The sequence below is a fragment of the Ambystoma mexicanum genome, chromosome 6p, assembly GCF_040938575.1.
Source record: "Ambystoma mexicanum isolate Mex_15411 chromosome 6p, UKY_AmexF1_1, whole genome shotgun sequence".
NCBI lineage: Eukaryota > Metazoa > Chordata > Amphibia > Caudata > Ambystomatidae > Ambystoma > Ambystoma mexicanum.
Genome location: NC_090935.1, coordinates 205,317,881 through 205,345,214, shown reverse-complemented (window position 1 = coordinate 205,345,214; position 27,334 = coordinate 205,317,881).

The following is a 27,334-nucleotide window of genomic DNA, read 5'->3' as shown; positions in this document are numbered from 1 at the left end:
CCCCCCCCCCCGCTCCCGACATCCAGGCACCAAATGCTGCCTCTGCTACTGCTGAAAGCTACTTTGGATTCGTCCTTGAACACAAAAGTAAGGCCAGGTAATGGGAAGAGAAACACAAACACAGATGAGCTCATTTTCAAAGTCCCCGGAGTCTAAAATAGTGGCGTAAATTCAAGGTGTAAACAGTTTACTCCTTGAATTTCTACTCTGAGACATACTGATCCTGTGTGTGTTTACCACCCGACTTTACGCTACTAAACATGGGCGTAAAACCAGTATGCTCAAGGCACACAGTGCATGCGTATTTTAAGCAATACAATCTACGCCTTTATTTTACTTAATACTTATTAAATGTAAACTTAGAAATTATAGTGATGGGATGCTACTGAAAGATTGCACTGGCTTTTACTCCAAAAAATTCACCTGCTCGGGGTGCAGAGCAAATCGCGCATGCACAGGGCACAACAAGCCGTTCAACCATCTCAACAGGCCACACATGCAAAGAGGCACCAATTAAGTAACATGTAAAGCAGAGGCTGCAGTAGCACACGCTCCATACCACAACTGGAACACATGAGCTGTAACACAGCTTCCTTTGCATGCAATGAAGATACAATAGAAACATAGGTTTTTTAATGCTTCGTTCACACAGAATCTGCCAGCTTCAGTAGCAGAATTGTATGCTTGTCTTACACAAAAGGAAATGGGGACTCCTGAGTACAGCATTGCACGTTTTCATCATGTAGAACAGGTGGATGATGTCAAGGTAAAACAAGGATATGATTCTCATCTATAGAATATTATATAATGCCTCAGTATTGGAATCATCCCACACATGGAACAGGACAACATAGGCTACAGGAGTGCACACTCCCCTTCTGATATAGAAAAGGTGTGCCATGGACCTCTGAAGAGCATGCTTTCCTTACGTAGACTAGGCACTGCATGGGTCTCGACAGTGCAAGATTACCACACCTAGAACAGATAAGTCGTGGGTCACAGCTGTGCTAGTCCATTTGCTTAGAGCCCCCACTTTGAACAGGTAAATGAAGAACCTCTGCCCTCAGCAATTGAAGAGATGCTCTCATAGAATAGGAACATCATATGGCTCTTGTGACGAATCAGGATGCCGCAGACACTCCGAGGACATGTTTCACGTGGCTTAATTAAAGGACAAATTATAATGCCTAACTTTCACGTTACAAACTAAGGTGTTTGTCAGTCATTCGTGAATTTCCAAAGGAATAAGTCTGCTGTTCAAAATACCCTAACTGACCCTCTACTTAGGTCAAGAGAATGGCTCCATTCTCCTGAGGGCACTTCTGATACCAGTCTTAGGATTCCACATTAATATATAGGGCCTCATTAGGAGGTATGACAGTAAGGCAAAAACGATGCTGGTGTGGTAATACCGGCATCGTTTACCGTCCCATTGCATTCCGACCCGCAAACCCGGTATTAGCGGCACACTAAACAACGGTGCCGCTAATAGCAGCATAGGCGCGTAAACGCGCCTCTTCAGGGAGCAAATACCGGCATGCCGGTAATAGGGGGTAATTCCAACCACGCATACATGCAAATACCGGCATCGCGAAGTCGGTAATCACGGCCTGCACAATGCCGGCCATACAGGCATCGCGGACCACCCGCATACAGCAAGCATGATACATGGCAGCTGCCACAGGTCCACACAATCCCCACAGATGGAGTCAATGGAGGCTGTGCCAGTATAAACTGAGCACACCCACACACCACAACCCCCCCACAGGTGTAGGCAATGTAGAGTGGCCCAGTACAAAAGGAGCACACCTGCACACCACACCCATTCCTACACCAAAATGCTACCACTAGCAGTTGCAATCATGGCGCTGGAGGACATGCCTATACTGCTACAACTACAGCAACAACAACAACAACAACTACAGCATCAGAACAGGCTGCACAGAGGAGATGCAGGAGGAGAAGGACGGTGAGACAGGCCCAGCAATTACCACCAGCGCAGCCACCAGTGCCTCGTAGGCAGCCACCAATCCCTCGCACCAGACCCAGCCCATTCAACCTAACCCCTGAGCAGATCCACACCGTGTACCGGTTAGACCGTGACACCATCACCATCATAGTGGACATGTTACAGAACGACATTGCCAGCCACATAGATATACGCACTGCCATCCCCCCACTACTAAAGACGGTGTCTGTGCTACACTTCTTGGCCACAGGCACCTACCAACACACAGTGGGCCAGCTGCATGGCATTTCACAACCACTATTCTCACGCATGCTGAACCAAGTGATGGATGCCCTCTTGAAGCACACAAGCACCCGTATATCCCTACCACGGACTGCCCAGGAGATAGCCAAAACCAAAGTAGGCTTCCATGCACTGGCAGGCATGCCCAATTGTGTTGGTGCCATCGATTGCACCCATGTGGAATTGGTAGTCCCCCATGCCATAGAGGTGGTGTACCACAATCACAAGCAATACCACTCCATCAATGTGCAAATGTTATGTGACTCCAGCAAGATCATCACACATTGCTGCGCCCGATTTCCTGGATCCACCATGATGCCATGGTACTGCGCAACTCCACGCTACGCCATCACATGGAGTGACATGCTGGTCCACGTGCCTGGCTGCTCAGTGAGTTGCACAACAGGGCCATGGCCATGCTGTGGGGTGCTGATGTGTGCGGATGCAGAAGGGGGGGGCCTACTGCACCCGGGTGGGAAAGCGGGGGGAATAGTGCACCTGGGTGGGAAAGGGCGGAATAGTGCACCTGGGTGGGAAAGGGGGGGAATAGTGCACCTGGTTGGGAAAGGGGGGGGGGATAGTGCACCTGTGTGGGAAAGGGAGGGGGAATAGTGCACCTGGGTGACTCTAGCCAGTGAGTGGAGAATGCATTCAAAGCTAAACACTCCTCACCTCAACCAGCCAAACGGAGCATAACACATCACTGGGCCACAAATCACAAATATTGCATATGGATGACAACAAGTAAGAGGCACAACCAGGGCACCATGGTGATGGCACGCAATGCATGACTGAATAGGATGGCAACAGTGGCAATGCGGCTAGTGTGACCATGCATAGTAAAGAATATACAGCATGTGTTGGAGGCCAAACATTTTTGCACTACCACAGCACATCTGCCAGAGCATGCATGATTACACGCTGCATCATCTATTGAACCCCATCCAGGGTACCAGCCCTCATTACAGTATACATTGCATCCAGGTGACTATTTTGTACACGTACAGGGACATGTGCATGCCCACACCAAATAGCTGCTGCCATGACTGTGCTCCCTGAAGGTGGCAGTTCAGAGTGACACACACCTATTTGTATCTGCTTGCAGGTGATGGAGGATATCCCTTGAGGCTGTGGCTAATTACCCCTGTGCGGAACCCGCCGAACAGCCATGAAGAGGAGTACAATATTGGGCACACTCGTACCCGTGTTGTGATTGAGCAGACCTTTGGCCAGTTAAAGGTGCGGTTCCGCTGCCTAAGCAGGTCTGGTGGGGCACTCCTATATAGGCCTGAGAAGGTGGCGAAGATCACCATGGCCTGTGTCATGCTGCACAACATGTGTGTCCGAAGGAATGTACCACTGCCACCTGACATTGACATCCATGGGCCGGGTGAGGATGAAGGGGATGGAGACGGAGGCGAAGGAGCCCCCTGGCAGTACTTGATGCACGGGATGGCCATGCTGTACGCCAAACACTAATTGACGAATACTTTTGAAACACAGGGACCATAAATGTAATATGCCTGTGACACACTGTCTGCTTGTGGACATGCACACTTGTTTGGTTAGAATTGACCCACTGTACACCATCACAGATTAAATGTACATGCACAAAAAAGTATGTCCAGCCAATGATTTTCTTGCACACAACATGTATTTTCAAGACACGTGATAATGTGAACAAAATACCCTCTCAACCCCCTGTGAACCCCTCACCCACACTACAAACACCAAAAATACCCAAGTAAACTCCCTCACCCACCCTACAAACCCCAAAAATACCCAAGTAAACTCCCTCACCCACCCTACAAACCCCAAATGTCCCCATATGTCCAACAAACACTGGTCCCTTCACCAACGTATATTTTCAAAATGTTATTGTCTGCCCACTCTATTTCGTAGCAATTTTGGGATCCGGGGGTGCCATGGTCAAGCGCTGTGCAATCCTCTGCGCCAACCGCACGGGGCTCGATTGGGCTGGGGTAGAAGGGGTTGTGGCAGTGGAGGTGTCGATGATCAGTCCCATGCCTGCCCCAGGGTGTGGGGACTGCGTTTGAGGTAGATTCGCAAGCAGGGCCCGGTGACTGGCGGAGCGGGAATGGAAACGCCTCCCACTGTTGTGGGTGGCTGCTGCTGTACTGTGGCTGCAGGTGTCTCCTGCAGGGTTACTGCCCGGTGTGGCACACTGCCTATTGCACTGGGCAGTTTCTTGGGCTGGGGGGTGGCGGTGGCCCTGGTCCCTTGCTGTGCAGTGGATGAACTTGCACGCCTGTCCTGCTTTCCATCTTCCTCATCGGTGCCTGGGGGATAGAAGAGATGCAGGTCATCAGTGATGGTGTCACATGGTAGCTATGATGTATTGTGCTGCGATATGTTCATACATTCATGCATCAAATTATTTCTGGAGTGTGGCATTTGGTGTTCTGAGGGGGCAGGTGGGCAATTAATGCATGGCTGGTGGCATGGTATTGGTATGGTGTCTGTGTGGTGAGTTCCATGGGCATGGTCGGGTCATGTTGCACTTGTGTTGGAATTGGGATTGGCACTCAGCATGCATGTGTTGCAGGGTGTGCCACACATTCTTGATTGGATATGTTGATGTCGGCCTGGGACATGCATTGCCTTGCCTAGTCTCACTTCTGCATCACTTGTGCCACATCATGGTTTAGCCTACATGGATGTGATGGGTCACTCACCTTTTTTCTGTGGATGATGGGGCTCCTGCCTCCTGGTCTCCAAATCCCTCGATGGATTCAGGGTCAATGAAGGTATTGGTGGTCTCCTCTCATGCCGTCAACTTTACTGGGGAGTGTGGGCCCCCGCCTGTCGCCATTTCGTCCCTCCTCTTATCCGCCAGGATCTTCCTTACCCTGAGGCGGAGGTCACCCCACCTCTTCCTACAGTCACGCACACTCCTTGGGGTGGTTCCCACTGCCGACACCCTCTGTGCGACCTCCTGCCAAAAACTTTTTAGTTTGGGCTGCATGCTTCATGTTAGTGCTCCTGATCGTGTCCGCATGCTGGGCCAGGGTGTCAGCAAGCATGCTTAGTTCAGTGTCTGAAAAACGCTGTTTTCTCTTCCTTTGGGTCACCTTCTTGGTAGCCTTCGACCTCCTGCTTCTATCCTGCCACAGAACAACATGAAACAACTAGTGGTTGGGGAAGCTGGCAATGGATTGTGTTTTTAAAGATGGCCGCCGGCCCATTTCCCGTTCCTGCGCAATGGCGTAATTGTCGGGTCCGTTTTTTGTGAACATGGTAATACCGTGCTGGTATTACTGTGCCGGTATTTAGGGGTTGTTATGAGGCGGTAACGCTATGGGCGGGCCCCGCAATGCCGTTATAGGGGGTTGGTGACCCTTTACCGGCATGGCGGTATGGCCACTACCCGCATGGGGGAACGTGCGTGCTCCCGCACTCGTAATCACCCGCTGTTAGCGGGTTTATACGAGCACGGACCCGCTCATTCCGGCATGCCGGTAATGAACCCGCTTTTACCGGGCAACTCGTAATGAAGCCCATAATCTTCAAATAGTCTCTCATTATTTATTGTACCTGTCTCTGTAGCTCTTCAAGTGGCCTAATATCTTTTCTATCCTCCTTGTATATAGCCTTAGTGGTTCTTTTAAAAGGTCTATTATCCGGCTTACTAGATTCAAAGTATTCTTGAAGAGAAATATTATTTCTCTTTTAGGTCATCTCTCCTGGACAATTATGGTTCACCTTGTTAAGGTCTGTTTGATTTTGTAAAATGTTCACCGGGACAGTTCCTCTGAGCTCTGGTTCATAATATTTGGTCATAATAATTTATATTTAATGGCTGAAACATCCTGTGTCCCTAAGAATAATGTATATTGTTGTTATATAGTCTCAGAAGGATAGGTCAGGGGCAATGTGCTTGCCTTGGAAGCAAGAAGACATGTAGCAACACAGGTTCAATCCCTGCGTCCGCGCTTAGAAACTTCTGGGTATTAAGTGCGTTATTAATAACCTATCATATCATTATAGTAAATCTTTTGATTTAATCTCCCGCCCTCTGCTGTGAGCGATGGGGGGTAGATCAGCTACAATATGACAGTTTCAGTTAGATTGAGTTTAGCGGGAGAACATACTCACTATAGAAGAACTAATTGCGGTCTTAAACAAGGCTGCATACTAGCTCCCATGCTATTCAATTTGTATGTAGCTGACATGGCCGACTGCATCAGTGCGGTATGCTATTTTCCACCAAAAATCGGCAGCGAACCAGTCTATTGTCTGGCCTATGCTGGCGACACTATTTTGTTTGATATGACCCACATTGGCTTACAACGTTCCATTGATGTATTAACACGTTATCCCTCAAAAAAACTCGTGATTATAAACATATCTGAAACAAAATATAGGTGTTTGGGAGGATATATACCAACAAAGCCTTCTCCAGTGTGGAAATTAAACAACCTTAAGCTGACGGTTGTGGAAGATTATGTTTATTTGGGCTTCCACATAAAATGATATCAGCCAAAAGAATATTATGGAGAAATGATTATTCCAAAGATTTGGAAAAAATGGAAAGCAGCCAAACACTATAAGGCAAAACGTGCGGGTCATAACTGTTAGGGAGAATTCTCATAAATGTGCTAATTCCCTTCACTTTAGAGACCCCCAGCAACTTTGCTAGATTTTGAGGACTTGATTTTTTACCTGGAAAGAGGGTGAGCCTTTTTTCCCACTCTTTCATGTGTTTTGATGTGTGTTTTACACTTGTGTTCTTTGAATATTTGGTTTTAGATAACTCCATAGGCATCATCTTTTCATGTGTTGTTACACAGCACCTTCAGTGCAGTGACACAGGGATGTCTTTTTATGCTTCCCAAAGGTTTAAATACCTTCTCTGGGATGAACTACTGTTTCCCAGAGAATGTAAAGTGAAATTGACTGTGCTGGTCTTTCCAAATTCATAGACCCAGCACACACCATCTTACAGTGGAGTGCTGGAGGGGTTTGATAGTATCCCCTGTGTCTAAACACTCATGTAGGAGTCAAATGGAACCCTTTCCTATTGAAAGGTTGGTGGCAGTGGTTTTACAACGAACTACCATGATTTTCCCCAACCGCGAACACTGGTAGCTAAAAATCATGGGAGCCATGTTTTTCAAGATGGCACTTTAATCCCCTTTGTTTAAACAGGCCCCGGTCTTCTTTTTTCGCTGTTTCTTTTTAGAAAGGTCCTTCTAGTGTTTGTCTCTGTGCACCAATCCAGGTTTGGTCCCTTTGTTGGTGTGCCTTAGGCGGGCTTCAGGAGTGAAGACCGCCTCTGCTGTCTGAGTGTCTGGGGTGGGCAGGAAGTGAGGGAGGTCCCTGAAACTCCCTGTGCTTAGTCTCCTAGGAGACCCAAATTCACTCTGGTATGATTGGCTGGCTGACTGTCCGGCAAGGACAGCCACACTGCTGGGTGAGTGACAGCTAGGCAGGAATGAAAGGGAGAGAACTGTTTACATTTGCGGCGCCGACTTTTTGGAACACACTGCCGGATCATTTGAGAAATTCAGCAGTGTTGAGCATCTTTAAGAAGGGCCTTAAAACATTTCTCTTCAAATAATCGTTTTTTCTGCAATCTCTCCTCTATGAATTTGTCAAGGGTTTTGACCCATGTTGAATTATTAGGGTACAACAAAAACTGAATCAATAGACTGGGTAGATGTGGGGATGAGCTGTCGCCGCCCATCATTCTATCCCAGAACAAAACTAAATCAATAGATTGGGTAGATGTGGGGATTGAGCTGTCGCCGCCCATCATTCTATCCCAGAATCAGGAGAACTGCGCAGTTTTGCGCACACCAAAATGGTCGCCTAACCTGCCACCCACCAGTGCAAGTGTGATGGACCGGAAGCACCAGGGGTGAAAGGTGATGCCAAAGGAAACATAGCAGTGCCTGTTAGATCAAAAGCACCTTGAAATCACTGCTGTTTCTCTGAAGTGCAATTGTCCATCACTGCTGTTCTCTGAAGTGCAATTGTCCATTTCAATTTGTTCAAAATCCGTTTTTATTGATGTCAACAAGTTGCTAAAATCATGGGCACAAGACCACTCTAAAGATTCAACCTTCTTGAGGGGGTTCCACATCACCACTCTACTGTAAGGATGCCCATCAAAACAATGGCAACAAGGATTAGAGCTGTCAAGCAAAATCCTCCTGTCAAATTCAAGACAACTCCTAAAAATGGGGGCAGTACCAGCTTTGGACACAAGCCGGCGCTAGCGGTCTAAACTCTGACAGTAGAACTGTACTTCAGGAGTTGCCAGCCTCCTGTGACAGCTGGAAACTTCAAAGCCTTTTTGGTTAATTAAGAATGTAAACACCTGCTGTTCCCTGAAGACAGGCTGATTCAATTAACATTGCAAGAGGCTGGGAAACCTTCTCACCTCAGAACTACACACAAGAAGCCAGGAGATGACATGTACATGCTAACCAAATGCAGAGTGGCCCCCTGGCCTGCTGACCTCAGCTGACAATAGACTCTTGCAATTGAATGGGGTATGTTAATTTGGGTGTGGACTGTAAACAGAGCTCTGCCTGTCAGAAGAGACATGTGATCCCTGACTCCCAAGTTTCTGTGGGCCGACCCAAACACTGAAGTGAATTGAATTGAAGGCAAATATATGTTTTATAAAAACACTGATAACTAATTGTAACCAGATGACAGAAATGTACAACTTTGGGATCTTTAAATTGACACATTCACTCCCAGTTCAAAACTAGGCTGGTCGCTCTGTGATGTTCTGAGCCAAAACCCTGCTAATTATTAATACTACAGACACTTGTTTATGCTAGAGACCTAGTAAATTAATGGAATATGAGTAGAAAGGCGGTGTACATGTGTGCCATTTTTGGTAAACGTCCGATATTGGTAAATCAACTAAAAACGAAAGTAAGTTGTCATTGTTGAATGCAAGCCCCCAGGAAGATCAGAGTTGGGCCAGAATGTACCTTAAGTAATCTGTGATATGTACATGTTATGTCAAACAACTGTGTATCTGGGAAATATGTGTAGTTATGAAAAATGATTTCTAAGATAAAAGCAAAGGGGCGTTTCTTCAATAGATCGTAAATGGCTGACATCACTCTGACACACTATCCTTTCTCAAATCAGGGACCAAAGAATCCTTTGACCTATCAAATCTTGAGAGGGTTGGGCATGCAGAATTAGCCGACCCACCCACTTTCTAAACACAGAAAAAGAGCCACTGGAAGCCAGACAGGGGCATACAATTTCCATTTCCTTGCGGAGAACGCTGACAGACGACTTCACATCCAGAGATCCAGACTTCAAATCCATCAATCTCCAGAGACCAGAGAGACCCAGAAAGCAGCGCTGTATCCAGAACCACTAGCAGTCCAAACCTGACTAGATCCATGACGGAGGCCCATTCCTTTCAAAATTATAGTGTGAGTACTCAGCCAGGACTGTGCAAAACCCAATCTCTTAGTTTAAAATAATCTAATTCAAACTATTTTAACCTATTAGAACTGCATTATCAGAAATTGTGTCCATCCTGTTGATTCAAAACCTTCCAAAGCGCATCTGTCATTCTGAAACTGTAATTTCAATTCTGAAAATCTACCTCCACTAAATCGTCCGTATCTCTTGAACCATTGGTGCCAGTTTTAACTGTCCTTTTAAAGCTAAGATTCTAAGCTTTCCAACGAACCTAAAACCGACTTGCTACTCCTTATAGTTTTTCCGTAATTGCGCTCGACGAACTCGGAAAAATTGCTGCGATTTGTGATTTGGCTCAAATTTCTTCACGTGTCAAAATAGCAGCTCCTTGCTTTCCTTTGCTGAAATTCGTTTGCAACCTGACAATCATTCATAGAGCATTGCTAAAGTGATCCTGAACTAATTTAAAGTAGCTATCACTCACCCTGAACCTCCTATATGGAATTAAAAGCAATTTGAGTATATTTTTCACTTCATTGCCGCCACCTTTAAAATGATTTTGCCTGTGTTTAAAATCATACCTATTTTCTTCTAAGCTCGATGGGGGGAACTGGAACTTTGTATTGCATTTGTGTGCATTCCTGAGAATTGTGAATGTTACTTCCATCTCCTTACATTGCATAGGGGGGGAGTGAATTGTCAAAGAAAAAGGGATCACATTATCTTTTGCTGAAATCATATCAAGTTTATTTCTGTACTGCCTTTTATTCATCTTTGCATCTCCTTGAAACTATAAGGCATTCTCTGATACCTTATTCTCCTGTTCCTAGTCATAAGTCACCAGAACTGTGCTATTGTAGGATTACCTATTGCTGATTACTGCTCATATTCACAATTGTGATATCAATTATTAATTTATTATAAAAGTGTGATATATACATATATTGTTTAATTCTCAAATAAACCTTTTAAATTTGCAAAACAAACTTACTTCTTGGCTCAGTGGGGTCAGGGGGATTCTAAGAGAGGGGTGTTATATAAGGATGGTCATCCAGAGTACACGAACTGGACATAAAAATATATAATTAAGGGCTTCCCTTGAGCAATCCCAGACAAGGCACTGACGTAGTGGGACTGCTTGATTGGAGTCTTTAACAAACTCTCCGCCTTGATCCTCTTTCTGTGTCTGTCTGCGCCCTCACAACTATGGGTCTATGGCTGTGCATTATAAATATAATAAAGTAAAGTAAAGTAAAGTTTAAAAGGCGAGTCTCTTGGACTGGAAAGCAGAATCGACCACTGGAACGAAAGAACTGAAGAAGAGCTGGAAGAGGACGGCTGCTGCACCTCCTGGACCATTGGTTGGTTTGCCCAATGAAGCCCTGCTGCAAGTCTGCATTGCCAAATTCATCTCGACAGAGAAGCCCCTTCAAGGACGACTTCTTCCTTTGAGTTGGTGGGACCAATCAACTCGTAAGCCAACTTGATACCATCTCAAGGCTGGTTAGGATTAACCAGAGTGATGGACACCCGCGTGTGTGCTTGAATCTACAGCTGCTGGAACTGAAGTGACTCCATCTTGTTTGCTTTTTGACGATCCTGTGCAGTGCAGGAGTCCCCCGACATACTCCCTCTTGTCCCCACGACTGAGGCTCAGGAATAGTGAGATCTGCAGGAAATGCCAGGAACCAACAACTTCAGCTGCATTTATTTCTTCATACTAAGGTACTATGCCATCCCGATTGAGAGAACGCCACTCTCGTGGTGAACGTTTATGAAACTTTCCCAACTTGCAGGCATAATCAGCTCGTGACCCAACATATGATTCTTTTTCACCTAAACTACTTCTGAAAACTTTTGCGAAGACTTTACCATTTCATATCAGAACTGCTCTTTCTTATCCAGAACACAAGCCCATTGACTTTGGCCTAGGCCTATTGACTTGAATTGAACTCTTCTGACGAACTGAAACTATTTGCACTGTCTAACAAGTATATGTGATCTATTCTACTTACCTTGCCCCTTTTGCCCACTTCTAAGTAACTGAACTGCTATTTAGCACCCAGGGGATCAAAAACTGTCTCAAAATCTTAGAGTTTTGTATTGAAGTGTATTGGTTTATAATATTGAGTTGCCTCCTCTAGTGAAATGTGTTCTAAATGATTGTGTAATAAATTAATATGTTTTTTTACCAAGAAACCTTTAGTATAAATGTCTACTTGAACCACTGTGATCGAAAGACCTCTGTGTAACCTCTTCTACTGCTCACATTCACCCTTGAGATAGACCTGGCTGCTCAGATCGCTACCAGAAATTGTGTGTTACAGACTTATACCAAAGGTTGGTTTGACTTGCACTTGTAGTCCTAATTGTATGTGGTGGTCCCAGAGGGTACTGCATGCAATTTTGCCTAACAATAACATTGAAGCACTGCTGGAAATTTACCATGTCAGCATCATCCCAGGTCTTTTCTATGGTTTATCTGTCCATTCCCAATGACCTATCAACTGGTTAGAAAGAATTGAGTACAAAATAGTACGTCCAATAAACAATCTTCCATCCTCAATCCCAGTAGAAGCCCTTAGAATGGAAATTGACTCACAATCACTAATGTCGATATGGTTGACCCAAACAACTTTACTGTATTCAAGGTTAGTGAAATCAAATGGAAAGGTGAATAAACTGTGGAATTCACTTGGGACGAACTATGACAAAGACATCTATGACTGAATTATGTCCGATTTACAGAAAACTGCATTATTATTTAAGCAATAAGCCCCAAGCCGCGGCCCATTACTGAGTCAGGTAATGCCGCGAAGCCCATAGTTACAGGCCATAGCGAAGCAAAAAGGAAAAAAAAAACCTAAAATAAAATGGCCGCCGGGGAAGGGAAAACAGAGTCCATTTTCCCTTTCCATGGTGGCCATCGGGAGCGGACCAGCTGAGGACAAAAATGTTCCCAGCACGTTCGCTATCAAAAACGGAAGAAAAAAAGGTAAGTAGGGTTGTGCGGGCATGGAGGTTTTTTTTGGGGGACAGGGGGTCAGGGTTTGGAAAACACTTACCTAAATCCCTGGCGGGGAGGATGGCATACTCCAGCCCTGCGGAGGCTCGGAACAGGGATTAACCTGTTCCGAGCCTCCTCAATAGCTGAGGGGCAGCCACACACCCCTCCCGGGGAAGTGAAAGAAGCAAAAGCTTTGAGGGATACTGTGTGGGGTATGGCCTGGGCGAGGGCCAATCAGATTGTTTGTAACATTTTGATTGACCCTCGCCGGGTACTAATTATCTTTATTGGATATGTCACTTGAAATAGCACTAAATGCTCCTACTATCAAACACACTTTAAAGGTAAAAGCCAGGCTTTGTGATAAAATTGATAATATTGGAAAATTGTCAACTAAGAAGAAATACATTGTTTTGCACACAACGTTTTCATTCAAATGTCCCACGTGGATATTTAGCCAAATTCTGCTCGATCGAACTCAAGGGCATTATTTTACAACTGCGCCTGGGAATATTTCCCACAGTGGAATTCACTGGGGCATGAAAAAGAATACCTTTAGCTGACAGGATGGAGAATCAAGTTGTCACCTTTTGACATCATGCCACTGCTTACAATCCTATTACACGAGGGGCTATAGTAACTTTGTTATCCATCTTGACTAAATTATACAAGATCAATTTTGGAGCACACTCTACGGAGCAGAGGCCTTTGTTATAACAGTGGTGGCACATACAATTTGGAATGAAGTTTGAAGCCTGATTGAGACAAAATTGTGTAATATTTAGTTATATTACCTTAGTTTATTTTTATGAAATATGTGTGGATTTTAGGAAGTGATCTTAATCTGGTTTTGTATTCCAAAATGATATGTACGGAATGTCATAGATTGTAATTTATGTATATATAACAGTTAAGAAATGTATTTGTATAATAATTGCTTGTGTTTTTAATGTCTGCAAAGCTTGCTCAATAGCTAAACACACAATAAAGAGAAAGAAAATAATACTTTATTGTTATTCACTTCTTGCATAGAATACCAGGTTACATTCCCATTCCCCCAGGGTATTGTTATGCACTGTTCTTTTCTTTCATTCTTATGATTATCAATACTTTTGCTTATCACAACACTTTAAGTTCATCAGTTTCACGTTCAACTTTTCCTCATTAATTGTACTGGGACAAGTTTCTTGCACAGTATAATGATTTCCTATAGGGCATCCCGTTCTCCCCATTTCCTCCCACTGTGAAGGAAAACATCTTCAGGATTCTGGTTTCTCTGGGAGCTTCCCTCTTGGTCGGTATTGACATCAGCATGTTTTCGCCATTGTTTTCTTCCTAATGTTTACTCCTCTCGCAGCATCCCATTATTCTGCTGAGTAAGCAGAAAACCGTGATTCTTTGTGCTAGAGGTGGTATCGGCAATAGTTTGTGGTCTAGCTGCCCACCATGGATCACTTGTGGTCATGCCACCACCTCCAATGGGCTCCTGTCCATTCAGCTTCTCACAGTGGGAATTTGCGGTACCTGTGGTGTCTCCCTGTTCAGTACAGTGTGAGTTTGAAATGTGCAGGCTTCACGGCTCTTTGCTGACTCTGCCTCCTCCAGGTGTTATGCAGCTCAGGCCGTCCCTTGTCTGCTTATGCATTCCTCTATGTTGCTCGTCGAGTACTCTCTATTCAACATACTCATCTTAGTGTCCTGTGTAATTCCATTTAAAGGGACATGTTCTCTTTCTGGGTGATAATGACACACTTTTCTTTCATCCCAGTCTTGTCTCTGGTATTTTAGAGCATCCAATGTAGGCCACAGTGTGCACAGCTTTAGGGAGTTCCTCGCAGGAACAAGAGTGCTTTTCCCCTAAGGAAGAGTCTCTCCTGGTAGGTCTCACTTGCTTCGACCCTAGGGAGAGTCTTGTAGAGCAGGCTCACCTTCTTAGCCTCACTTTTAGGGAGAAGGGACTTATTCCCTCAATTCGGAACACTCAGTAGTCTAAACTCTCCTAGAACATGCCTTAGCAAACCAAACTCCTCTTGTTTAGAAAAGGTACAGCATAACTACAGCAGTGGGAGCACCATCCACATGAACAGAAACTGTATGCACCTCTACAGTTCAAGCTCCACGCAGATGGCACTCTCTTGCGTAGCATTAGTAGAGTCCAATAGATAGATTAATTCTGCTTCTGGAATCGTGGAACCTCTGTGTTAACTGAAATTCATAAACCAAATAGTGAGGAGTGCTTTATCCACAGAGGACCAGATTCTCAACTTTTTGGGCACAAGTAGTTAGATGCACAAGGCAAAAGTCTGCCCTATTCTCAAAGTTTTTCTGAATGTCTGGTTCAAAGATGTGGACATTCCAAAGCCTTTTTCCTCACCGCATTTGCTCATTTGCACAAATAAGGGTGTTTCTGTGCATTTCAATTTGCATCCCAAATTCACAAATGGGGTGTGCTTTGGATTGTGCAGAAATGAGACACTTTCCTGTATGACTATTATGAACATGGACAACGGGATACGCACATGACTGGGGTGTTCGTGGCCATGGCATAAACACTCTGTCACAGTTGCATTTCCACCTCCAGAAATGCATTTTTTAATGTCTTGTGTCCTCATTTCACAGTAAGATGTGCACCCAGCACCCACATGGGTGATGGGAGCCAGTCATACATAACTGATGTATGCAAGGGAGCTAGTGTGCAGCTTTTAGCACTGCCACACAACTCCAAAGAACTGTATGGGTCACCTTTTTGAAAAAGGTGACCTGTGCATTTCTAAAAGTAGTGCATCTTCTTGGCTCTTTCCATTTGCATTGTGTTTTGAGAATCTGGCCAGAATGTACCCACAATCAGATAACGTGCATTTAGTATGCTTCACGGCTCTGAATGTCCGAAATGGCTGCAAGGAGGCTCAGAGGTCCCTTCTTCTAGTCCATCAGAGGTGGTGGCTACCGAACCCTCTGCACCCCCAGCAACAATGTGTGGCTACGCTGTGTGAATGGTGTGTGGTGCGGCATTCTGGTGTGATAATTGGAGTGCCCTGCAGAGGCAACACAGCCCTCCCTGTCTTCCTTCTCTCCAGTTTCATGCACTGTTTGCATAGTGGTACAGGATGCAGCAACAGCCGATGAAAGCCACCCATGTGGACAAATCCCGTCAATCAATTAGGCTGCGTGTGAGTCTTGGATGTTGCAATCTGACACTTTAATTCCTGTTTTATTGCTAGCTCCATTATGCTGTTTACCACCAAGTTTATATGGTCAGGTGATCAAACACAGGTTTACCTGCTATGCCAGAGGGAGCGGAATCTGTGCTTTTGCCCTTCCAATTGTGATCTTCCCATGTATTGCCTGGGGCCCAACTTTTGAATAGCTGAAACAGAGTCCCTTGCCTGGGCATTGGGCACTACGGTCAACAGGTGTCAATTGCTTGACTCTCTAAGTGCCTGTGTGGTGGGAATGTTTAAAGGGAGGAACACGATGTGACTCACTACAGCTTCTACAGTGAAGCAGGAGCGAGAGGGTATCACCCTGTAGCTCCAGTTGGCTCACATGCCAATAAAGGGAAAAAGCATGGCGTATCTGCTAGAAACTAACATACCCTTTCCACCTCTTATTCTTGCCCTAGTATCAATAGTACAGCAACTTGATGGTCATGGCCAACCCTGTTTTAAAGCGACTCACAGGGATGACACTTTGGTTAATGGCCCTAGCACGTCCTCTAGGTGTCTGCAGGGGCCTTCCCAGACTGAGGTAAAGTCTATTGGCTACTGCTGAGCTAGATGGCCATCTACTTCCAGTACGGGAGCTCTGTCACAGATTTGTCCAAGTCTTTGGCAGAGAGGTTGTAGCTTAACTTTTGGAGCAGACTTGATTAGTAAGAAACTGGGGGATTATGATGGCAATCCTGTCAAAACTATGGCCCCAAGTGTCCTGCTACCTGTGTAGTTATAGCTCACAAGAAGCATAACTCGAACATTGACAAGGAGGCTTACACCAATCATGTTTTGGTGTGGTAATTGAAATCACTGTCCCAGGGGAAGACCTGAGCTACCAGAGGTGGGTTTTGCAGATCACATGAAGTGCACGGAAAGTTGGGGCTTGTGTACCTGCAGCTCACACCAAGGGTTCTCATCGACTTCTTATGAAAGGAATCCTTGGACACATCCAGTGACTCAGTTAGTGCTCTGCAGGCTGGATTGGAGACCTTAAGATACAGATGTTCCACTTTGGAGGGTTGAGACAGTGCCTTCTGCGGGAACAGTGTGGGCTCAAATCCTCTTGGAATGATCATGAAGCACCTTTGTAGTCAAGAAAGGGTCAAGGACACACCAACAGTAAATGGTGGCCCTACACCCTCACCCACCCAAAGTACGCTGATGATAAGGGTTTGGGAACTGCTGCCCGGACCTTGTGCCTCATTTTGTTGGCTGATATTATTTAAATTGCTTTTTAGTGCTCTTTGTGCTTGCTAGAAACATAACTCTTCCCACTTCCTGATCTGGTTCTCTGACCGTACTCTCATCCCTCTCCCAGGCCCTAATTGGCCCAAGAGACCCATGTAACACGTCCACACAGAACAGCCCCTGGCTAAGGACCCCGAGACAAATGGGAGCTCTTGAAGAAGTAGCTCCAGTCCATGTTTTCCCGTGTTTGTTTTGGAAGCCTGCCACCATCAACCAGCAGTGACTAACAAGGTAAGTGTGGTCTGGGTGGGGAGTACAACAATTACTGTACTCCACTAAAGCTGTACCACTTGTATTACCTTACATAACATATCTCATGCACGTTAGTCTACTAGTAAATAGTTTCCGATATAGGTGTTTCGTCATTTACTGTTGTGTATCGAATTTAAGTGTGCCCTATTTTACTTTTGGCTCTCAAACTTAGATGTTTTTCCATTTACTGTTGAGTCTCAAATGTGGGTGTTATTCCATGTTGCCAGCTCTTGTGTACCTTTGGAGGACTGCAAAGCTCTTTCCTGGATCACTGACAGCTCAGTTGATCCTCTGTGACACACAGAAGCGTCACACGCTGGGTTGTGAGCACATCTGCCCCTCGGCTGGACTTCTCTTCCAGATGTCACTTCCTGCTGCACGCACTCTGCAATGTTGCACAGCTTTACTTCTTGTGTCAGCATCAGCTGGTGTTTTTCCTTTTGCAGAAATCCTCACACTCTGGACTGCTTCTGCTACTCCTACCATATTGTCACATCGTGGGGCAGATGGCGAGTCTGGGATCGATATCGACGTAGTCTGTCGTAGAGTCTGCCGCCACGTTCCCCTCCCTCTACGTGCCTGCAGGTCTAGTCTTTCTCCGATCGCGTACGCGACCGGGAGCTTTTAGCCTTCAGCTTCCGGGTCGCGTACGCGTTGCAACGCTCCCTGGTTTTTCGCTTGTCGTTGCGTTGCTAGGAAGCCTTCTGTGTATCCTCCGCTCACTCCTGCTGTTTCTTTCTCTCCTTCGCTTTTCCTTCTTCCCGTTCTGCCCTCTTTTACCTAACCCATTCTCTCTCTTCTTGTCCCCTCCTTTCTAATTTTCACTCCTACTTATTGTACTGCCTATGCCTCCCGCTGCTTAACATTTTGCCTTCCCGTGTACCGACCTAGCCTGCTATTGGACTACTTCTGCCTCCCGCTGCTGTTCAATCTTGCCTTCCCGTGTACCAACCTTGCCTGCTATTGGACTGCCCCTGCCTCCCGTTGTAGTGAACTTTGGATCATCCTGTGTTTCGACCCTGCCTGTTTTATTGGACTGCCTCTGCCTTCCGTTTTGGTGACTTCGATCCTTCAAGTATACTCCGTCTGTTTACGGACCACCACCTGAACTCTCCCGTAAGGGGTTTTTTGTGCCTTTGGCTTTTTCCCCTCATACGACGGTCGCGGAGGATCTTTCACCGCCTTACCTATACGGTATCGCGGTGGCGTCCTTTCGCGGCCGTCCCTATCTTCACAAAAAAAAGGAGAAACCAGGAAACCAGGAAGAAAAGAAGATCAGGAGAAAAGACAGAGGTGAGGAGGAGGGGGAGGGGTTTGAGACTTCCTTTGAAGAAGAGGACATTGCTGACCTTTGTGATAGTTTGCAACGCCCCAATACCAAGATGGCAACTCCCCAACAGATTCAAGAATTAGTAGCCGCTGTACAGAACCTGAACCTGGAGGTTCAGAATTTAAAAAGTGCAAACGCAACATTGCTACAGCGAGTGACAGAAAGAGAACGCCTTTCAACAGATCTACCTCCTCTTCCTTTAGTCTCCGGCAAATTCGATGGGAACCCCAAAAGGGTCAAGGAATTTTTGGATGCGTGTAATCTTCACTTCTCTTTTCGTACACATACTTTTGACTCCGATCATGCCAAAATTGGCTTTATGATTACTCATATGACTGGCAATGCCCTTGCTTGGGCCACCCCCCTAGTGAACCGAACAGATCCAGTGCTGCAAGATTATAACGCCTTCAGGACTTTGTTACAACAAACCTTCTTACGAACCGAGAGTACTTATTTGGCGTCTGAAGATCTGCTGGATATACGCCAGGGCGAGTCAGAATTGCTTACTTACATCACGAACTTCAAACAAGTTGCTTCAGAAGCAGGATGGCAGGAACAAGCGCAGTATGCCATCTTTCGACGGGGGTTGAGAGAGGATCTCAAGGATGAACTGGCCCGTATCGCTCGTCCAACAACGTTTGATGAACTCGTGACTGCTACACTTCGTATTGATTTCCGTTTGGCTGAACGACGCGCGGAGAAAAGGAAATCCAAACCCTATGCGTCTCTTCCTTTGGTTCCCCTTCCTCCCGTCCCTACATCCTCTTCAAGATCCACTCGAGAAGAACCAATGCAGATAGGGACTACTCGTGCTCCACTTACTTCTGAGGAGCGTAAGAGGCGCAGAGAAGGAAACCTGTGCATGTATTGTGGGGCTTCGACTCATCTCCTTAGGGACTGCCCAGATGTCCCTCCAAGACGGTCGGGAAACGGTCGCCCTCGGTGAGTGTCAGGACTAACTTCCGAGGGGCTTCGAATAGTCCGTATGTTACTCTTTCAGTCTCTACCCCTGCGATCCCAGAAGATGCTCGCCTTATGATTTTATCAGTAACTCTATTACTGGGTGACTCGGAGATTCAGGCTCAGGCTCTATTGGATTGTGGCGCCGCTGGCAATTTCATGGATACCTACTGGGCCACTCAGAAGTGTGTGCCTCGTATTGCCAAGAAGGAGGATCAGAAGGTGGAGGGGGTCGACGGCGAACCTTTAAGCTCTGGCTTGATAACACACACCACGGAAGTACTAGTGATGTCAGTCCAACAACATACTGAAAAGATATCATTTGACCTTATCCGTGCGGCTCACTTCCCCATCATCCTTGGGATTGGCTGGCTACGAAAACACAACCCCAAAATAGATTGGACAAAGAACCTTCTTAGCTTTCACTCCGCTACCTGCAAGTCTGAGTGCCTGCCTGAACCTAGTTATGAAGTTGTCAAGACATCAAGTTGTTGTGAGACCAGATCTGTTCATTGTTTGCCCACTGATCTTCAGGAATACACCGAGGTAGTCACAGAAAAGATACCTCTGGATTTACCTCCTCACCGTCCTGAAGATTGTGGGATAGACCTCATGCCAGGGGCTCTGGTCCCTTTCTGTCGGATGTTCCCCCTTTCTCTGGAAGAAAGACGCTATCTCAGAGAATACCTGGACAAGAATCTAGCCAATGAACTCATCAGACCTTCAAAGTCTCCGGCAGGGGCCTCGCTATTCTTCATACCAAAGAAAGGGTCACAAGAGCTACGTCCCTGCATTGATTACCGGGGTTTAAATAAAGTAACCATCAAAGACCGGTATCCCATGCCACTTATAACAGAGATAATCCAAGCTGTACATGGGTCCACCATCTTTACAAAACTTGACCTAAGAAATGCATATCACTTACTTCGAGTCCAAGCAGGAGATGAGTGGAAGACTGCCTTTCGGACTCCATACGGTCTATTCGAATATCAGGTAATGCCCTTTGGCTTAGTCAATGCTCCTTCCATATTTCAACGCTTCATGGATCGCCTGTTTTCAGATCTCCTATGCCATTCTACCATCGTTTATCTGGATGACATTTTAGTGTTTTCTCGAACACCAGAAGACCACAAGGAACATGTTAGAGAAGTCTTTCAACGTCTCAAAGATAATCATCTTTCCGTCAAACTGAACAAATGTGTTTTTGCTGCATCCTCTATCTCCTATTTGGGATTTATCCTTTCTAGTAAGGGTATCTCGATGGATCCACAGAAGGTCACATCTATTCTAAATTGGCCTTCGCCAAGATCAGTAAAGGAGGTACAGAAGTTCCTAGGATTGGCTAACTTCTATCGGAAGTTCATTCCAAACTTCTCCCAAAGAGTGTTACCCATTACATCTTTACTTAAGAAGTCTTCTATGCCGTTTACTTGGTCTGATGCAGCCGAGGAGAGTTTTCATCTTCTCAAAGAAGACTTTTGCTCTGCTCCCATTCTACGACAACCGAATCAGGATCTCCCCTTTATACTGGAGACTGATGCGTCGGCGATGGCGGTTGGGGCAGTTCTACTTCAAGCTCATGACAATCTCGAATATCCTGTCTCTTATTTTTCAAAAACACTCAACTCTAGTCAAAAGAATTACTCGGTCATCGAACGAGAACTACTTGCCATGAAACTAGCGTGTGTCGAATGGAGACATCTGTTACAAGGAGGCATTTATCCATTTACCATCAGGACTGACCACAAGAATCTACAAGTGTTGAAACAGTTTGAGTGTTATAACACCCGACAAGCAAGATGGGCACACTTTTTTGCCCAGTTCGACTTCAACATCACATACATTCCTGGAGAACAGAACCTGGTGGCGGACGCACTTTCTCGTCGCAGTGATTACCTTACAGAGACAGAGGGCAACCGAGATTTGATGTTTCCGAAAACCAAACAAATCGGAGAACTGTCTACATTCCTTAAGCAAGTCAGAGATACTTCTAAAGAAAAATTCGAAGGGGATCTCCACCCCATAGATACCAAGTATAACATCAAGGATGGGTTCTATCTAGTAAAAGATAGATTGTATCTACCCACATTTGAACAGAGGAAGAAGGCACTGTTATGGTGTCACGATTCTAAGATTGCAGGACATAGAGGCATCAGAGGTACCCAGGAATATCTTCTAAGGCACTTTTATTGGCCAAATTTAAAGGAGGACGCTAAGAAGTACGTACGGTCCTGTCTTATTTGTCTTCGCAACAAAGTATCTCATCAAAGACCAATAGGATTATTGAAGTCCGATGCCGTTCCTGCAGGACCTTGGTACACCATCTCCACGGATTTCATCGTAGAGTTACCCCGGTCTCAGGGTTGCACTTGTATCATGGTGGTGGTGGACTCTTTTTCCAAACTGGCCCATTTTTCCCCCCTACTTGGCATTCCCTCCGCTGCAGAAATGGCAGAGGTTTTTCTAAAAGATGTATTTCGTCTTCACGGAATACCCGCTAAGATCATTTCGGATCGGGGGAGTCAATATACCTCACGCTTCTGGAAGACCTTTTGTGAAAAATTGGGCATAGAGAGAGCCTTATCTTCGGGTTTTCACCCTCAGACCAATGGTCAAACGGAACGACTTAACGGAACCCTCGAACAGTATCTAAGATGTTTCATCAACCGACAACAGGATAATTGGGTTCCTCTTTTACCCTTGGCAGAGTTCTCATATAACAATTCCGTTCATTCTGCACTTGGTATAAGTCCTTTCTTTTGCACCTATGGCTATCATCCCCATTCCATTCCACCCATCTCTTTAACCCCCTCACACACACCTTCGGTGGATTCTTCTCTTTCTCACATACAGAAGGTACATGAAGAGGCTAAGTTGAGCCTTCAGGAGGCACAAGATCGTTATGAGATCCAGGCTAACAAACATCGTAGACAGGTTCCAGGGTGGGAAGTAGGATCCCAAGTCATGCTCTCTACCAAATATCTACCCCGGTGGGTTCATCCCTCTAAACTCTCTCCTAAGTTCTTAGGTCCTTACAAGATTACGCACAAGATAAATCCTGTGGCATTTCGTCTCCAACTTCCTGTTAGTCTACAAAGGGTGCATCCAGTATTTCATACTTCCCAATTGAAACCATTTGTAGAAGATACCTGGTCCCGTAAGTCTCAATCCAATCTTCTTCCCACTGATCCTACTCCAGAAGAGTATGAAGTCGCTCAGATATGCGATTCACGGTATCATAGGGGTAGCCTCGAATATTTGGTAAGATGGAAAGGATTTCCCTGTTCAGAAAACACTTGGGAGCCCAAATCCCACATTCACGCCACTCGATTGTTACGCCAGTTCCACCGTTTCCATCCGGGGAAACCGGGGGGAGGATGTTTTCGGAGGGGGCATACTGTCACATCGTGGGGCAGATGGCGAGTCTGGGATCGATATCGACGTAGTCTGTCGTAGAGTCTGCCGCCACGTTCCCCTCCCTCTACGTGCCTGCAGGTCTAGTCTTTCTCCGATCGCGTACGCGACCGGGAGCTTTTAGCCTTCAGCTTCCGGGTCGCGTACGCGTTGCAACGCTCCCTGGTTTTTCGCTTGTCGTTGCGTTGCTAGGAAGCCTTCTGTGTATCCTCCGCTCACTCCTGCTGTTTCTTTCTCTCCTTCGCTTTTCCTTCTTCCCGTTCTGCCCTCTTTTACCTAACCCATTCTCTCTCTTCTTGTCCCCTCCTTTCTAATTTTCACTCCTACTTATTGTACTGCCTATGCCTCCCGCTGCTTAACATTTTGCCTTCCCGTGTACCGACCTAGCCTGCTATTGGACTACTTCTGCCTCCCGCTGCTGTTCAATCTTGCCTTCCCGTGTACCAACCTTGCCTGCTATTGGACTGCCCCTGCCTCCCGTTGTAGTGAACTTTGGATCATCCTGTGTTTCGACCCTGCCTGTTTTATTGGACTGCCTCTGCCTTCCGTTTTGGTGACTTCGATCCTTCAAGTATACTCCGTCTGTTTACGGACCACCACCTGAACTCTCCCGTAAGGGGTTTTTTGTGCCTTTGGCTTTTTCCCCTCATACGACGGTCGCGGAGGATCTTTCACCGCCTTACCTATACGGTATCGCGGTGGCGTCCTTTCGCGGCCGTCCCTATCTTCACAAAAAAAAGGAGAAACCAGGAAACCAGGAAGAAAAGAAGATCAGGAGAAAAGACAGAGGTGAGGAGGAGGGGGAGGGGTTTGAGACTTCCTTTGAAGAAGAGGACATTGCTGACCTTTGTGATACATATCTCTCCTTCTACTCAGCTGCAACTCATTTTTGAGTTTAAATGTCCGGCTCAGGTGTTTTGCTCTGCAACAACTAGACCACACATAATGGTCAATAACACCTTTTATCCTTACCAACTCTGAGCCCATCTCATTCTGCCCATTACCACAGGCATTATGAATCCTGAAGTGCATAGTGGTTTGGTCCTTTAGGTAGTTTGACTACTTCATGAACTGAGAGTTGTTAGATTTGGAGGATGTCAGGAAAAAGGTTTGTGAATTAACATTGTTGTGGGGACCTCTGCCTGAAGCAGAATCATGACAACTAGAGGAACTCCCAAGGTACAAACCATATTCTGTCTAAAGGACTTTTGATAGCATGTTCTTTCGGTACTTTCATGGTAAGGGATTGAGCAATTACAACATGACATTAGATATTCAGGAATTATAGGGTTCTCATCCTCATTAGAAGATGAACAAAGGAGTCACCACTTCCCCCTGACAGCCATCTCCTCCCATGTGACCCTCCCTTATGTTACCACTGCAAGAGTTAGGATCAGATAGTGGCTGCCTTCCCCTGTCCACATGGGAGGAAATATTAGGTTGGAGTTTAGTGATGACTCTCCATGATTCATCGCAGCACTTAAAGAAAAATAAGATGCTTACATTTTGTAAGCTACTTCTAGGTGCAAAAAATGTTTTACTTACCAAAATGTAGTTTGTTTTCCTGGCATTTTGGAACTAGTATTTGTACAACCTGTCCATACCCCCAAATACAAACATGCCCCTTCCTCATATCCACCCAACCCTGTTAGGCAGAATTATATGCAGTACCCTTTGGGAACACCACACACAACTAAGACTACAAGTGACAGTACAATTTCACCTTTGATACAAGCCTGTACTACATAGTTAAAGTGGTAGTAGCAGCAGAGCAGCGAGACTTATCTCAAGAGTAAGTGAACAGTATCAAATAGTTACACAAAGGACAGCAATTACTATGATTCAGGCAAACACTGACTCAAGTAAAATAATATACATTTATTTCACTCTTCAGTTGTTTAACATTACACTATTATAAGCAAGTCAAAAAATCAGAATCATAAATACACTACACCACTTCCCTTAAATTCCAGACAAGTTAAGCTCACAAAATGAAGTGGAAGCAAAATGGCACTCTAGCAATTTAAAAGGGAGGGAAAGTCAAAGTTATTAGAAAATAAATCAAACCAACAGGTAAGTACTCAGGACAATTGATCAAGAGGAACTTCAGCTAGAAAAGGCTTAAGGCCAAAGTCAATGGGTCAAAAGTCTCTTGCTCAAGATCACACAGTTCAGGGTAGTTTGTGGTAAAGTGTGTGGCACAGATTCCAGATGAGGTTGGTTCATAGAAAAGTTAGTTCAAGGAGAAGAGAAGGACAAGCCCTCGGATTGGAGAAAGATTTCAAGCACTTTCACGGTGGTTGAACGAAATGGACAACCGGATTTGCACAGTACCCTAAAACGGAGAGGGAGCTGTAGCTGAGGCGGACGTTCCTGGTGGTTCGTGCAGGCTCACAGTTCCTGAAGCGACTGTCGGACTGACACGAAGTAGGAAGACTGGAGGGTCCTGCGCTACCCAGGGAAGAAGTCAGCAGCAGAGCAAAACAACAAATAAAGGTGCACTACTTAAAACCCAAGCAGGGTCTGACCTTCCTGACTATCCGGCCCTCTGTAGCTCTGTACAGCAAATTCAACCAGAGGAGGGGTCCTGGCTTGCAGTTTGGGTGAACTGGTTGGTCCCACCAGCTCAAGGGAAGAAGTTTCCTGGATGATCTTCTCTGTCGTCGGATTCTGGAGATTCGGACCTACAGCAGGGCTTCACCGGGCAATTCAGTCGTTGTAGGGGTCCTCTTCTTCCAGCTCCTCATTGGTTCTTTCGTTCCAGTGGCGACTCTGTCTTTCCAGTCCCAGAGACCTGCTTTTTATGCAGTTTTCCCCCATTCATACAGCCTGGCTGTCAATCACACAGCAGGGGGGCTGGCCTGGCAAGGCCAGTCCCCTTAGCCAATCAGACAAGAGTGCAACTTGGGTTACCAAGGGAACCCATGGCAAGGGTCTGAAGATTCCTCCCTCACATCCTACCTACCTAGACCTTCAGGCACCTTAAGGAGGGCTTCTGTGCTGAAGCCTGCGAAAAAGACAGCGAACAAAGAAATCATCCCCGTTTTGGCGCGCAGAGAAAAACACGAGAAAGACTTTAACAAAAAGAAATGGCAACTTAACACAACCGGAGCCAAAATAAAATCTATTTGGTCAAGCGGGTCTATGTTCGAGGCTAATATAATAGCCTAAAACATTAGCACGTTTATATATTAATATCGCGGTAGAAAAGTTAGGGTAGATACCACTTCAGATACCACACCAGCCAAGTCTTAATGTTAAGGGAGCGAAATAAGGCTCCAAGAGGTACAGACAAAAAGGGATAGGAATTAACCCTTTCCAATACTCCATGTAAGATGGGGTGTACTGGGTCTGTGGTTTAAAGAGACTAAATAAAGTTAATGACAACTTTGTATGTTTCTGGGGGACAGTAGTCAGCCCCAGAAAAATGGAGTCAGTGGGAAGTCTAAAGGACAACCCTGTGTCACTGCACTGAAGGTGCTGTGTAACACACAAAAAAAGTGGTGCTCATGGAGTAGGTGAGGCTGCAGAGCCCAAGAACACACAAAATGGTAAAAACACACATGGCAAAACACATGCAAGAGTAGGAAAAAGGTTTACACTCTTACCATGTGAGAAAAATAAATCGTAGAAATCCAGCAAAGCTGCTGAGGGACTCAGTAGGTAAGGGAAATTAGCCATTTATGAGAATTCTCCCTAACACTCACCTCCCCCCCAGACTAAGGGACAGGAGGATTTAATCCACTCCTGGATGAATTTCTACCTCTAGGCAGTTATAAACATCCTAGAGAGACCATCATGATTTTGGTGGTGACATCCTGCTCTGTGCTTAATGGTAAATTCAAACCCTTCCAGGCAGATTGACCATCTTAGTCGTTTTGAGTTTTCTCCTTACATTTTCATTAACCATCCCAAGGGTTGGTGGTCAGTTTGAATCAAAAAATTAGATCCATACAAGTATGGCCTTAACTTCTTCAAAGCCCACACAATGGCAAAACATTCACACTCTATGGTTGCCCACCTTGTTTCTGGTTCCTTCAGTTTCCTACTGATGAAGCAAATGGGGTGCTCCCTACCTTTCTCATCCAGTTGACTAAGGACTGCACCTATACCTATGTTGGAGGTATCTGTCGGCACAATGAAGGGTTGGTGATAATCAGGAGCTCATAGGACTGGAGCTTGTCAAATGGCTTTCTTCAGGCTTTCAAAAGCTCGAATGCACTCCTCATTCCATCTAA